Here is a 12,310-nt window from a genome sequence, read left to right as displayed (position 1 = left end):
GGAGTGAATCAGTGGGCCAGAACTGGTGTGTCATCCTAAGGATTGATAACAGTGGCAATTTGGGAGTCTCAGAAAACAAAAACACGTGGTTATCTTTAGCTTATTATCTATGTGCAGCTGATGGAAAGCAGAGCTTCACTGTCGCCTCCAGAGTAATGAAGTGATGGCCCCCTGGTCCCACTTTTAATCTGTCTTTTTCTCATTCCTTTGTCACCACCAAACTTGGGGTGCCCACGGGTGATGTAGGGCTGGCTCCCTACATTCTGGTGCCCAATGTGGGGCTCATGGATCCCTATGTTCTAGCACCAAAGTTTGGGGCTCATGGATTCCCTATAGTGGGCTCTTGTCTGGCTTGCTGTTTGTTGGGAAAAATCCCTGTCAGAACCAAGAACTACCCTCCATAAACAAAGACAAGCTCAGACACTCCAGGTTGGTAGGTAGTCAAAAATTTATTCAAGGGGAACTTACCTTTGATAAGTCTTGGGTAGCAGCAAGACAATGTAGAGCTGTGTATTTTTAATGCACTGTCTGTGGAGCCTTTTATACCAGGAAAAGAAAAAGGATGGTTAAAAAGTCATGGATAGTGTATTAAACCATCTGATTGCATGCTTAATCTAGTTAATCTATTTAAAAGGATTATTTGGATTCCCTACACTGGGACCACCATTCCTACAGGGAAAAGGTGAGCAAGATGTTCTGGGCAGCAGCATTTATCCCAGGCTGTGTGTTTCCTCCAGCCACTGCATCCTGTGTCTCACTTTGTGGTCATGTACCCAAAATACATTTCCTCAAATTGTGTAAACCATCTAAATTTGATGATGATTGAAGACCATAGATTATTTCATTACTTATAATCTCTGTTAAGCATATAACCATTTTCTAGAATAGTGTCAGGCACACTGTTGTCTCAATATTTGGGAAATGAATTAAAAATGAATGCTTATTTCAAGAAGACTAGATCCGGGAGGCAAGACAGCAATGCAAAACCCTCGCTAGAGTGCATGGAATACATAGGCTTGCTCTCAAAACACACCTTAAGTTGGGGAAAGAATCACATATTTATTAAATGGGAAAAATTCAGGATAGTGATTATGGGGGTGCTAATTCTCAATTACTCAGTAGTGGTTCAAAATGTTATCTTCTGTCTGTTTATCATCCCAGTGTTACTTTCCCGCAATTGCTTAGATGGAATCTTCACTTCTGCCAGACTAATTAACTTACCCATTCCTGTAGAATCCTCTGTGTCCTTCGCCTTCATCATGGCTCATACCGATCCCTCTACTTGGAATGCCCTTTCACTACCAAGCTATTTTTACCTTAGATTCTCTTTAAGAATCAGCCTAACAGTAATCTTACCCATGAATCATTTTTCTCTCACTTCCAGATCTCACAGGTATTCTGAATTTCAGTATTACTCATCTTAATATTTATGTGGCCCTTAATATGTGTGTGTGTGTGTGTGTGTGTGTGTGTGTGTGTGTGTGTACACTCATTGTTTTGGATAATTCATGCTGCAATAACTTAGACCATATCTGTGTCTATGTTTATTTCATTCCTTCAATAAATATTTAATAAGCAGGTACTTTCCTAGGCACTGGGACACAAGATTGAACGAAACAGATTAAAAACTCTGACGTTATGAAACTTATATTCTGTTTTATTTATTTATATTTTTGTATTTTAAAATGTTATTCCTCAAAATAATATAATAGCATGATTAAAGTATTTACAATGTAATAGATAAGCATTTCATTGTAATTTCTATAGACAGGAATATCTTCAGAAGAGTTTGTGTAGAAAAAGTTAGACTCAGCATTCTGAACAGCATTCTAACTGGGATGTACTCGGGTATAAAACAGACTCTTAAGGGAATTTAGGGAGCTACTTTTTGAAGGTTTTTTTCCCCCAAGTGTTTCTGACTAAAAATGGTCTCTCAAAAGATCACCATTCTCCAGGCACACATACATATATACGTATATATATGTGTATATACGTGTGTGTGTGTGTGTGTGTGTGTGTGTAATGAATGTATTTAGTAAATAGGTTCTTTGCAGTTGTGATTAAGTTAAAGATTTTGAGATGGGAAGATTACCCTGCGTTATCCATGTGGGCCTTCAATGCTGTCATAAACGCTCTTCTAAAAGAGAGGCAAACTGAGAGTTGACACAGACCTAAGAGAAGAATGCAGTGGGATCAAGGAGACAGATGGGAGTGATGCAGTCACAGATAAAAGCATACCAGTGGCCATGAGAAGCTGAAAGAGCTAAGAAACACTGTTCCCTAGAGCATCTGGAGTGAGCATAGCCCTGTTGACTTTGTAGTTTTAGCTCGGTAATAAAGATTGCAAACGTATGGCCTCCAGAACTGTGAGAGAATAAATGTATACTGTTTTAAGCCATCTAGTTTGTAGGAATTTCTTACAGCAGCCATATTAAATGAATACATTTCTTTATTATTATTCCCTCTTCCTATTTAAGATATTTGCTGCAACTTCTAATTATATGCCCTGAAGAAGGTTAAGAACGTCCGGCCTATTTTTAGTGTGCTAAAAGTTTTTGTAATAAATGGGTGATGAATGAAATACAATTTTCTGCATAATGATTCTCTATTAATAACACAAATTATACATACACACATTCACACACGCATTCTTCTAAGAATATTTTTTCCTAAGATAACTAGAACATGATGTATTATCTTTTATTAGATGTGGTTTGCTAATAATTATTTAGAACTTTTGTATCTATATTTACTAGTGAGATTGACTTATTCTTTTTTTGTACTGTATTATTTTGGTTTGGATATACAAGACATGCTAGCTTCAAACAATTCTTTGGACATGGCTTTCTTTTTTCCTACCCTTTGGAAGTGTTTTTACAACAATATATGACCACTTCCCAGGCAAGGTTTAAGTTTTAAATTTACTTAACGTAGGTGACATCAATATCCAAAACATAATTTTGATAGCACTAAATCTAATGTGTGTGTGTGTGTGTGTGTGTGTGTGTGTGTGTGTGTGTGTGTTTTAAAGGTACTCATGGGTAGGTCATAACTTGATTACATTTAACAAAATAGAGCCAAATGTGAATGTAGCTCCATTACCAAGCAAGGAAAGTTAGATGATTTTGCCTTATCTCCTTGTAACATAAGTAGACCTCTGAAAAATACACAATTAATACTTGCTATGACATCTGAACATACAAATTAATGATATTTGTTTGAAGTGTTGTTTTCGTAAAATACTATAGTCAACTACAGTTGTGTTTTGCATAACTTAAGAGTGCAGACTTCAAAGTCTGCCTTCGTGGGTTCAGATCTTAGATGTCACATTTCTGTATGATGTCAGCCTCTCTATGACTTAGTTGCCCCGATCTGGAAAAAAGAGATAATACCTCATATGTTTGTTACAGGGCTTAAGTGAGCGAGCATTTGTTGAAGTACACAGAATTTTTTTTTGGATCTAGGAAGGATTTTATATGCATTAACTAGTATTTTTATTATCATGTTCTATACTATTTTTCCTCTAAACATATTAGAACACTTCGCATCAAATATCTGGCCCAACATCGGAACCCTTGTGTACAGTGGCGGGAAATTCCCCATTTGGAGTAGTTGAACGTTGGAGGCTTGTGACTTGATTTTACATGAACTAGCCTAAGAGGGGCAAAGTGCTGACTCTAAGCCAGGTATTACTGCAAGGTGTGATTTTTCTGTCTTACACTTACTTCACTAATTGTATTAAATAAAAGAATAAGAAGATTGCATTTAATGTGTGATCTGCCTTTTAATCCATATGTTTTCTCAGATTCTGTCTGCTAATTGGTGTACTTGATGAAATCACTGATGATATGTACTGCGCTGAATTATTTATCTTTTAATTTTAAAGATTTAAGTAGAATAAATTAAATTGTAGGCAGCAAAAAATTGAGATTGGCTGTTATGTTTTTCTCATTAGGAAAGTCTTCTCATTTCAGTTCCTTATCTTTATTTGTTTTCTTGTTAAATAAACTTTTATATCAGTATGGCCTGGATCTAAGACTCCCTTCTGTTACTATTGTCAGATAATTTTCTATGAATGTAAATGTGTCTCTAACATACAGATAATATTCCCATGCTCTCTATATATTTAATCTGTCAATTATAGGCAATAACTTCATAACGCTACCCTTCCATGTTAAATAATAAGTAGCAACCATTGAAGTATGGGTAAAAATTCTAACAGTTTGAGCACAGTCTATCACATTTTCTCCAAATAAAATGTTACTTTTTTGGTCAATCAGGGCACATCTGGCAAAATATTTTTAATGCATGTAAATATCTCAGTCTCCTCTCAAACTGGCTGATGCTCAACATCTAAAATTGGATATGTACAAACTAACTTGCCAAGCAAGTAGGGAATTTTTTTTTTTTTTTTGGAGGTAGCATCTGAACAATAATAATGTAAATTTTAAAGGGATTTTTTGTTATAAAATTAGTTTAAAAATTAAAAAGTGTACAAATATAATTATGCCAAATAGAATAGAAAAGAGTGCCCCAAATGACCATGATTAAAAATGATCCTGATGTAGAATATCGTTTTTAGAATTTACTACAGTAAGTTATTTTGTGAGTAATAAGATGATGTGAGTTTTTCTTCAAAAGCAAGAAGAAAAGGAAGAGAAAAGTTATGAAAAAAAAAAGAAGGAAAAAGAGAAAGAAAAAAAGACGGCTCTCTATGGTGTCTATTACAGCCCAAATTTTAAAAAAATACATGAAAGTAGGTAAATATGTAGTATATTTTAGCTTTGTTACTGAAACAGAAAATATATACTCAACTGGACTATAAATATATACTTAATTGGAGAAATAGATTTTGGTGTTCATATATGAAATCTATATAAAATCTATATAATATATATGGCATAGTTATAAAATGGTGCATTAAAATAAGATTAGTAAACTAATAGTTATTGAAACATTAAATGAGATAATGTATATAAAGTTCTTAGTATAGTGCTGACACTTTGCAGGTATTAAATGCAGGTGTTATTAATGCTCTATTTTTATTACTACTGGTTGTACTAGTAGTAGCAGGGTCTTTAAAGTGTTTATAAAAATGTTTGAAACACCGAAGGCATAATAATTGGGAGGAAGGTTTCGCTAGTGATATGCTGGTTTCTGAGGAAATGCATACCTTTTCCTAATCTATCAAAATAATGTTATTAATATTATCTCTTTAAAGGCTTACAATATAATTTTAAAAAGATGTTTATACAGACATGCATAAAAATATTTTAATGAGAAAAACATACTGAATTAATGAAATTCAGAAGACAATAAATAATTGCTACCCTAAATTTTTAGTACCTAAGATAGTATATACTAATTATATATATATATTTTAAATGGATTAATACACCTGGAAGAAAAAAGTTGCTGAAGAAATTAGATTTTGGCTGAATTGTGATGGATGATTGGAGTCGATCTTGAAGAAAGATCATTGTAAAAGCGTTTACCAAACTCAACTATAAAAATGTTATTGGAAATTAAATATATCAATTAGATGGGCAGCAATAGATACTTATGTAATATGGGAGGAGGGTAAGGAATACACAACAAAAGTGTGAGTACCAAGTATAATTGAACAGGATGAGCAGAAAGCTGGTAATTGCCATACGATCCACTGGGCCCCCAATGAGCTACATACTCTAAACTATACTTTGGTGCAATGTTATTAGTCTGATATATTGATCTTGATTGAAATTACCAACTCTAGGTAACTCACTGATTATTTTTTAAGAATAATGTTTGGGGACATTCTTCTTACATCACGTGGTGTCTTTAAAGATGGCTAGGAAAAATTCTTTTCTAATTGTTCCAAGAATGATATGTATTTTAAACAATTCTCTTTTTATATTATAAATTGAATAACCATTTCCATGTTGAACATTAGTACTGCATAGCCCAATACATCTCAGATAAAAACTGACAATGTATAGTGAAACAGAAGCACAGGTAGTGGGATGGAGATGGAGCATGTTCTTAGAAGTGCCTCTGGAATTTTTCAGCCAATGACACAACAGTGAGACAGGTGTCTCATTAGAACATTCTCAAGAAATCAAGTAGGAACAAGAATAAAGAGAAAGAGTATAGTAGTGAAATGCTGTAGGAATTATCAGCTCCTTCCATCTACCTCCCAACTCCTTGCAACATACACACACACACACACACACATACACACACACACACACACACACACACAGAGTAGAGCCACAACAAAGAATTTACTGTGTATGTGGCACAAAATAAATATTTTATTAATTATTTCCCGCTTGACTATTTTTCAAGGCTAGTTACTGATTATGAAAGTAAAATAGAAATATGCACAAAATTGGAGAGGGGAAAGGGCAGAGAACGAGTGGGGAGAGAGTAAAAGTTTCATTGGTTCAAGTACAAAGTTAATTTAGAGTAGAATTGAACAGTGAGACTAGATATAATGTTTGGTAGCAGATGTAGAAGTTAGGAACAGATGTTGTAAAGCTCTGACTATAACATAAGAGTTTAATTTTATTCTCTAACTTAATAGAAAACTGTTTAGACATTGTGTAGGATAGTAATGTTATAGTATTGATATCATAGGAAGATTAATTTGGTAATGTAACCTCAGTTTAGCCTCACAATTATTTATGAAGTGCCTACCATTTTTAAGACGATATACTAAGTTCTTCAGGTGATGTAATTTGACTTTGTGTTTCAAAGATTGACCAAGATGGGTTTAATAGTTACTATGTAACAGGGATAGTCATAGGTGCGCAAAGCCAAACAGGTGGAAACGGAAGAATAAGGAACACAACACAAATCAAAAGTCAAATAAACAATGTGTAATCAAATGTTACAGAAATTTAAAAGAGCCGGAAATTGCATTCAATTGGCTATAGAGGACGAGGGCCGCTGGATTTTCCAACATAGTTGGTTCTGCCTGTATCAGCACCCTCCTTATCACTTGGTAAGCCAAAAAACCTCCCAGCCCTCCTGAAGAATACTGTCAACTTCTGGTGTCTTGGTTTTTCATAATAAATCCATTTTAGCGTATCCAATTCTCTGACCCTTATTCTCATTTATGATGAGAATTTTAGCATCTAATCTAATAAGAGTAATAACATTTTCCAAGCTTCCATCAGCCATTTGAAAAGGGCATTTGAACTATCTCCCAAAGCCCTTAAAACGATGTTAAATCTTGTAGCAAGGGAGAGTTCTCCCGCACTAAAACATCTCCCTTTTGTAGCACCCTCAGGATCTATTTTTAGGCAAACTGGCTTTTTTTTTTCCCCGTAGTACTTGTTAACCATAACCCGAAGTGACTTTTGGAATGTAATTATTCTCCTCCCATAGCGATCTTGGTGCTTCCTTCTTGAATCTTGCTTGGATTTGACTGAATTTATTTGTTTGGTGGCTACAGGACAGTTCTCCAGTTGGCTTAATCCTTGGACTGAAACAAGAGATTCTCTCCTTTTTCTTGCTAGTAGTTTTCAAGAGCAACTTGGCTGTACTGGGAATACAACATCCTGAGACTGGGGAGGGACTAGTCAGAATAGCCCGGGGCTGATTTTCTCTCTCTTGGAAGCAGTATGCCCTTAAGTGCATTCACCCAGCATGTCTTGTTTCTCCTGAGGTAAGTAAACTGGGGGGGATGCATTTTGGAATTCCTCAGCAGTGGTGCAAGTAAAATATATCAAGTAGGGACACCCTGGGAAGTTTACATGCGCCTGGGGGACCAGCTCACAAGAATCTTAAGCTTCAGTTGTTTCTTGCTGCCTATCTATAAATCATAAATCCAGTTTACGTAACTTGTTGCACGCATGGATGTTCTCTGTCACTGATATCAGACAAGTTAGTAACCAGTGCACTGTTAGCCAGCTTGATAGTGGCCAATAGAAGGGAGAGACATAGATTCTAAGGGAGAAAAGCATTGTCTGTAAAGTATCTGTCTAGTCTTCAATCAAAGCAGGTGCTATTATCATCTAACAGAGTAGAAAACTTCTAAAAACCCAGGAAATTCAGTATAATCAATCAGAGCTTTCAGGGTTCTTGACACTACCTATATAAATCAATTGTAATATCAGGGAAAACATTGGCCTGAAAATCTAACTTCCTAATTCAGCCATTCTTGCAATTAATTATGCACCCCAGATTCAGTTCATCCTGCCATCTGGCTCTAGGAAATAAGAATCTCTTCGAATGTTAGCAAAGAACATTATATAGGACAACAGTTCATCTGAGTCAGGTGTTTCTCTATGGAAAGCATTAATGATGCTCAGCAGTAGGCACAGCCTTTATAATTGTTCTTTCTCCTCTACTTCTCAAGTGTCTGCAGCAAACTGTGCATCCCTTTCCAGTTCACTAAATCTGAGCATTTTAGCAATTGTACTTTGTCATGCCAGGGATCATCAATATTTTACCTTTCACTAGTAATGGGGTCCTTACTGTTACATGGCCAGAGCGTGAACTAACTCTAGGATCCTGTTTGTAGAGTCTGTTTCAATGTATAATCTTAATGTAAAATCTGTAAAGGAGTGAAAAAGAGTATAGCAAAGAAAGAAGCTGGGAAAAGATGTGTGTTTAGCTTAGGTCTAGTCTCAGCCTGACTCCATAAGGAACCCTATGGTACCACAAAATTGTCTCACTTGAAAGAAGTGCGATTGGACTTCTGAATCCTATTTCATTTAGTCATCGGCGAGGGGACAGTCTAAAAATAGAGCATAGCCTTCCAGGCATTTCTGGACAAAACTTTTAACAAGAATCAAACATTTAAAAATGGAATCAGGCTCTTTATTATATACACCAGCAGCAACTACTAGAGAAGACCACTTTGACTTTGACTTCTTAATTTACAAACCTATGAATCCTCGCTATAGAGGACACAGTATATATAACATATTAGCTAGTATTTCGGCATGTTTAACATGCCTTGAAGAATAAAACCCTAACCCTGAAACACTGCTGTCCTTAAGCTGACACCCTAAATGAACTTTAATAGACCATTGTGCCATATCATTAGTCCTGCTGTTTCTTAAATATAAGGCACATGATAAAATATTTGGGCCTATTGAAATATTTTATTTGCTGTGAAGTTGTCCTTTGGGCTGAGGCAACATTGCATGGGATAACATATCAACAGATGAATTATAAAAGCCACATGTTGGTGCTGCTGGTAGGAGGAAAAGTCATTTTGCAGTAAGCAGCACTTTTGAGTCAGAGCGAATTGCTACACCCTCCAGGTTGGAGAAGATCTGATGAATCACATCTTCAAGTAGATAACAAGCCTTCTCAAAAAATTATGCCATGTCTAGAGCTCAACCTTTGTTTCAACTGCTGGCAGTGGCTATAGCTAGATCAGCCTCGATAAGATGGAACCCAGGCTGTTAAACTAATGTATAGCCTCCTCTCTGCTACAATGACATATATGTTCATTTCCCTACTGAGCCAACATTTGCATGGCCAAGAAGAGAGGGTAACTGGCATCCGCAGAACCAGTGATCCTGTCTGTTTAGCTTTGGAGAATTCCATCTGAAGTGGATGTTCTCTGTGGACATTAATGCTACACAAAACTATTTGTATGCTTTCTGTTCAATTTCATTTTCCAGCCACATAATTCTTATCCACACATCCCTGTCTTTTGTCCTCTGGTTCAGTTGATTTCTAGCTCCTTACCCACCGGTCAAGGTGGTTTTCACTGCTTAGAAGTCCATGCACATTTGTACATGAGGAACTTCTCTCTCTATATGAACTGAATGAATGTATTGCTTTGTGCTATGCTTACTGTATTTCTTTACACTAATGTCATTTTTGCTCAGGTACTAATACAACTGAATGGTACAGTAATGAATTCAGTCTTGTTACATAATTTGAACTGAGTTCAAATTACTGCTTTTTTGTTAAGATTGTTGAACAGGTGCACGTGAGTTGAGGAAGAGTAAAGTTTTAGTGAGACATATAGGTAACAGGGCTATTTGGATCACCTTTTAATTCACGTCTTTTGAATCTGCCCTGTCAGTAATTTAAATGTGCCATTCAAATAAAATAGTTTTAGTTGTGCCTAATTTTCTGTTTGGGGAGCTGATTAGAGCCAGCTTCAGTCACATGATGGGCAGCTTCAGTCACAGGGTAATTTGTTTTCAGAGTTTCAAACATTGAATAGTGTTCTGTTGCAGAATAGGAAACATTATTCCAGATCCAAGGGGTACTTATATTTGGCTTTCTTAGAATGTTGCATCTTACTTCACAGGTCATCAAACCTAAATAAGGATTTTCCAAGTTACCAAGTATATCTGCACATTATACATTTGGAGAGCAGACAACTCACTGCAGGCTGGGTATATGGATCCACTGAAAACAGTGTACTATACATTTTGGCCAAAAAAAATCATTTATCCTCTGACCTCTATTAGCACAATTCTAATCAGAAGGTCATGATGGAGTATTGCATTCCATAGTATTAATCTTGGTTCAGATCCTATATGTCCTGTCTTTGAAAAATCAAAATATTTCTCATTCTCAAGGGCACAGGTGCCTTAAAAACTGGCTCAGGTCCCTTTGGGGAAAAAATTGTAGGCATTTTTTAACATGTTACGTTAGCAGGACAGTTTCCTTCTCAAGGATCTCTGAGTCAGTGTATAGAATTAGGGCCTGAAACTCAGTGAGGGAGAACAATTTTTATTGTAACTTTTGATGATCATTTTCTGCTTGCCAAAAATTGATTTCTTTTTTTGCAAATTGAGCAACATCTTTTATGCCCTCCTTCCTGATGAATCTTAATAGCTCTTCAACATAAGCCTGTGTGTCGAGACACCTTCACTCTCACTCCAAACTTGCTGCCTTTTATGTTGATCACATCTACCTTGCATATATGGATTAAGTGTTGACATCTAGCTTCTGGCCTTCTGCGATCTCATCATCTCCAGTTTATATTAAGAAGTCTGGTTCCACAGAAGCATCTCCTACTGTAAACCTTGTCCTCCAAAGGATTGCTACCACTGAACTTCTCAAAGATTCTATTGTCATCTTCATCCGTTTCTTACTGGCCTAATAAAAGGTCTTGCTGAGAAACATGTTCAGGTGGTGCTTCCTTAATGCTTACAAGAAATCCATTTCAGTAGTCCCACTTTTCTGAGTTTTCTGATCCCTTCTAGAGTACTACATCAAAAAGGTTTGCTTTTGCTGTAAGTGATTTTTATGTTCAGATTTCCAGTAGTGATCCCAGTTGACTTTTAGGTCTGGCTGCAAGTATTACTGTGAATATATTTAATCCTATATAACACATGAGTGTACCATATCATTAAAATCTCCCCATGCCAGCCCTATATGTCTCAGCCATTCCTTCAGCCCAGTCCAGCACAACAACATCCACTTCACCACATGCTTCCTCATTTCCTGCAAATACATATTAATCAGGTTCTGTATTTGGGGCAACATACATGGGTGTGTGTGTGTGTTATATATTTATATACATACATATATATAAAATACACACACACAACATATATAATCTTTTTTTCTCTGAGAAGTGGTTGATAAACCCAAATGATTTTTGAAACCCAATAAGCACATTATATCTATACTTTTGGTATATCCAGAACATCTATTTTTTTTTTTTTTGAGATGGAATCTCATTCTGTTACCCAAGCTGAAGTACAATGGTGCAATCTCAGCTCACTACAAACTCCGCCTTCTGGGTTCAAGCTATTCTCCTGCCTAAGCTTCCTGAATAGTTGCAATTACAGGCATACGCTGCCACGCCTAGCTAATTTTTGTATTTTAGTAGAGACAGGGTTTCACCATGTGAATTTCAATGTGCCATTCAAATAAAATGGTTTTAGTTGTGCCTGACTAATTTCCTGTTTAGGGAACTGATTAGAGCCAACTCCTGATGGGCAGCTTCAGTCACAGTGTAATTTGTTTTCAGAGTTTCAAACACTGAATAGTGTTCTGTTGCAGAACAGGTGACGTTATGTTGGCCAGGCTGGTCTCAAACTCCTGATCTTGTAGTTTGCCCGCCTCTGCCTCCCAAATTGCTGGGATTACAGGTGTGAGTCACTGCTCCTGGCCATATATATAATTCTTAAAACTCAAGCATAAGACAACCCAACTAAAAGTTGGGCAAAATATTTGAGCAGACATTTCAGAAAATGAGTTAGACAAATGGCGAAAGAGATATGAAAAGATGCTTAGCATTATTGGCCATCAAAGAAATGCAAATTATAAACATAATAAGATACCACTACAGGCCCACAGGAATGGCTAGAATTATAAAAACTGTCACGGTAAGTTTTGA

The 12,310-nt window shown here is 36.2% G+C and overlaps 1 long non-coding RNA gene across 2 annotated transcripts in view; it reads left to right on the top strand.

Moving 5' to 3' along the window:
* The window catches only part of LOC116563153, a 99,236-nt gene that overhangs the window by 32,515 nt on the left and 54,411 nt on the right, over positions 1-12,310 (top strand). Inside the window, exon 1 of one of the 2 annotated variants that reach the window (XR_004274248.1) lies at positions 7,376-7,651. The exons of the other annotated variant lie outside the window; for it this stretch is intronic. This is a non-coding gene — a long non-coding RNA (uncharacterized LOC116563153). Of the gene's footprint in view, positions 1-7,375; positions 7,652-12,310 lie in introns of those variants that run through there. 2 annotated transcript variants of the gene reach the window in all.

The sequence above is a fragment of the Sapajus apella genome, unplaced genomic scaffold (genome assembly GCF_009761245.1).
Source record: "Sapajus apella isolate SASKATOON/1434 unplaced genomic scaffold, GSC_monkey_1.0 scaffold34, whole genome shotgun sequence".
Lineage (NCBI taxonomy): Eukaryota > Metazoa > Chordata > Mammalia > Primates > Cebidae > Sapajus > Sapajus apella.
This window is presented reverse-complemented; position numbering and strand designations above follow the sequence as displayed.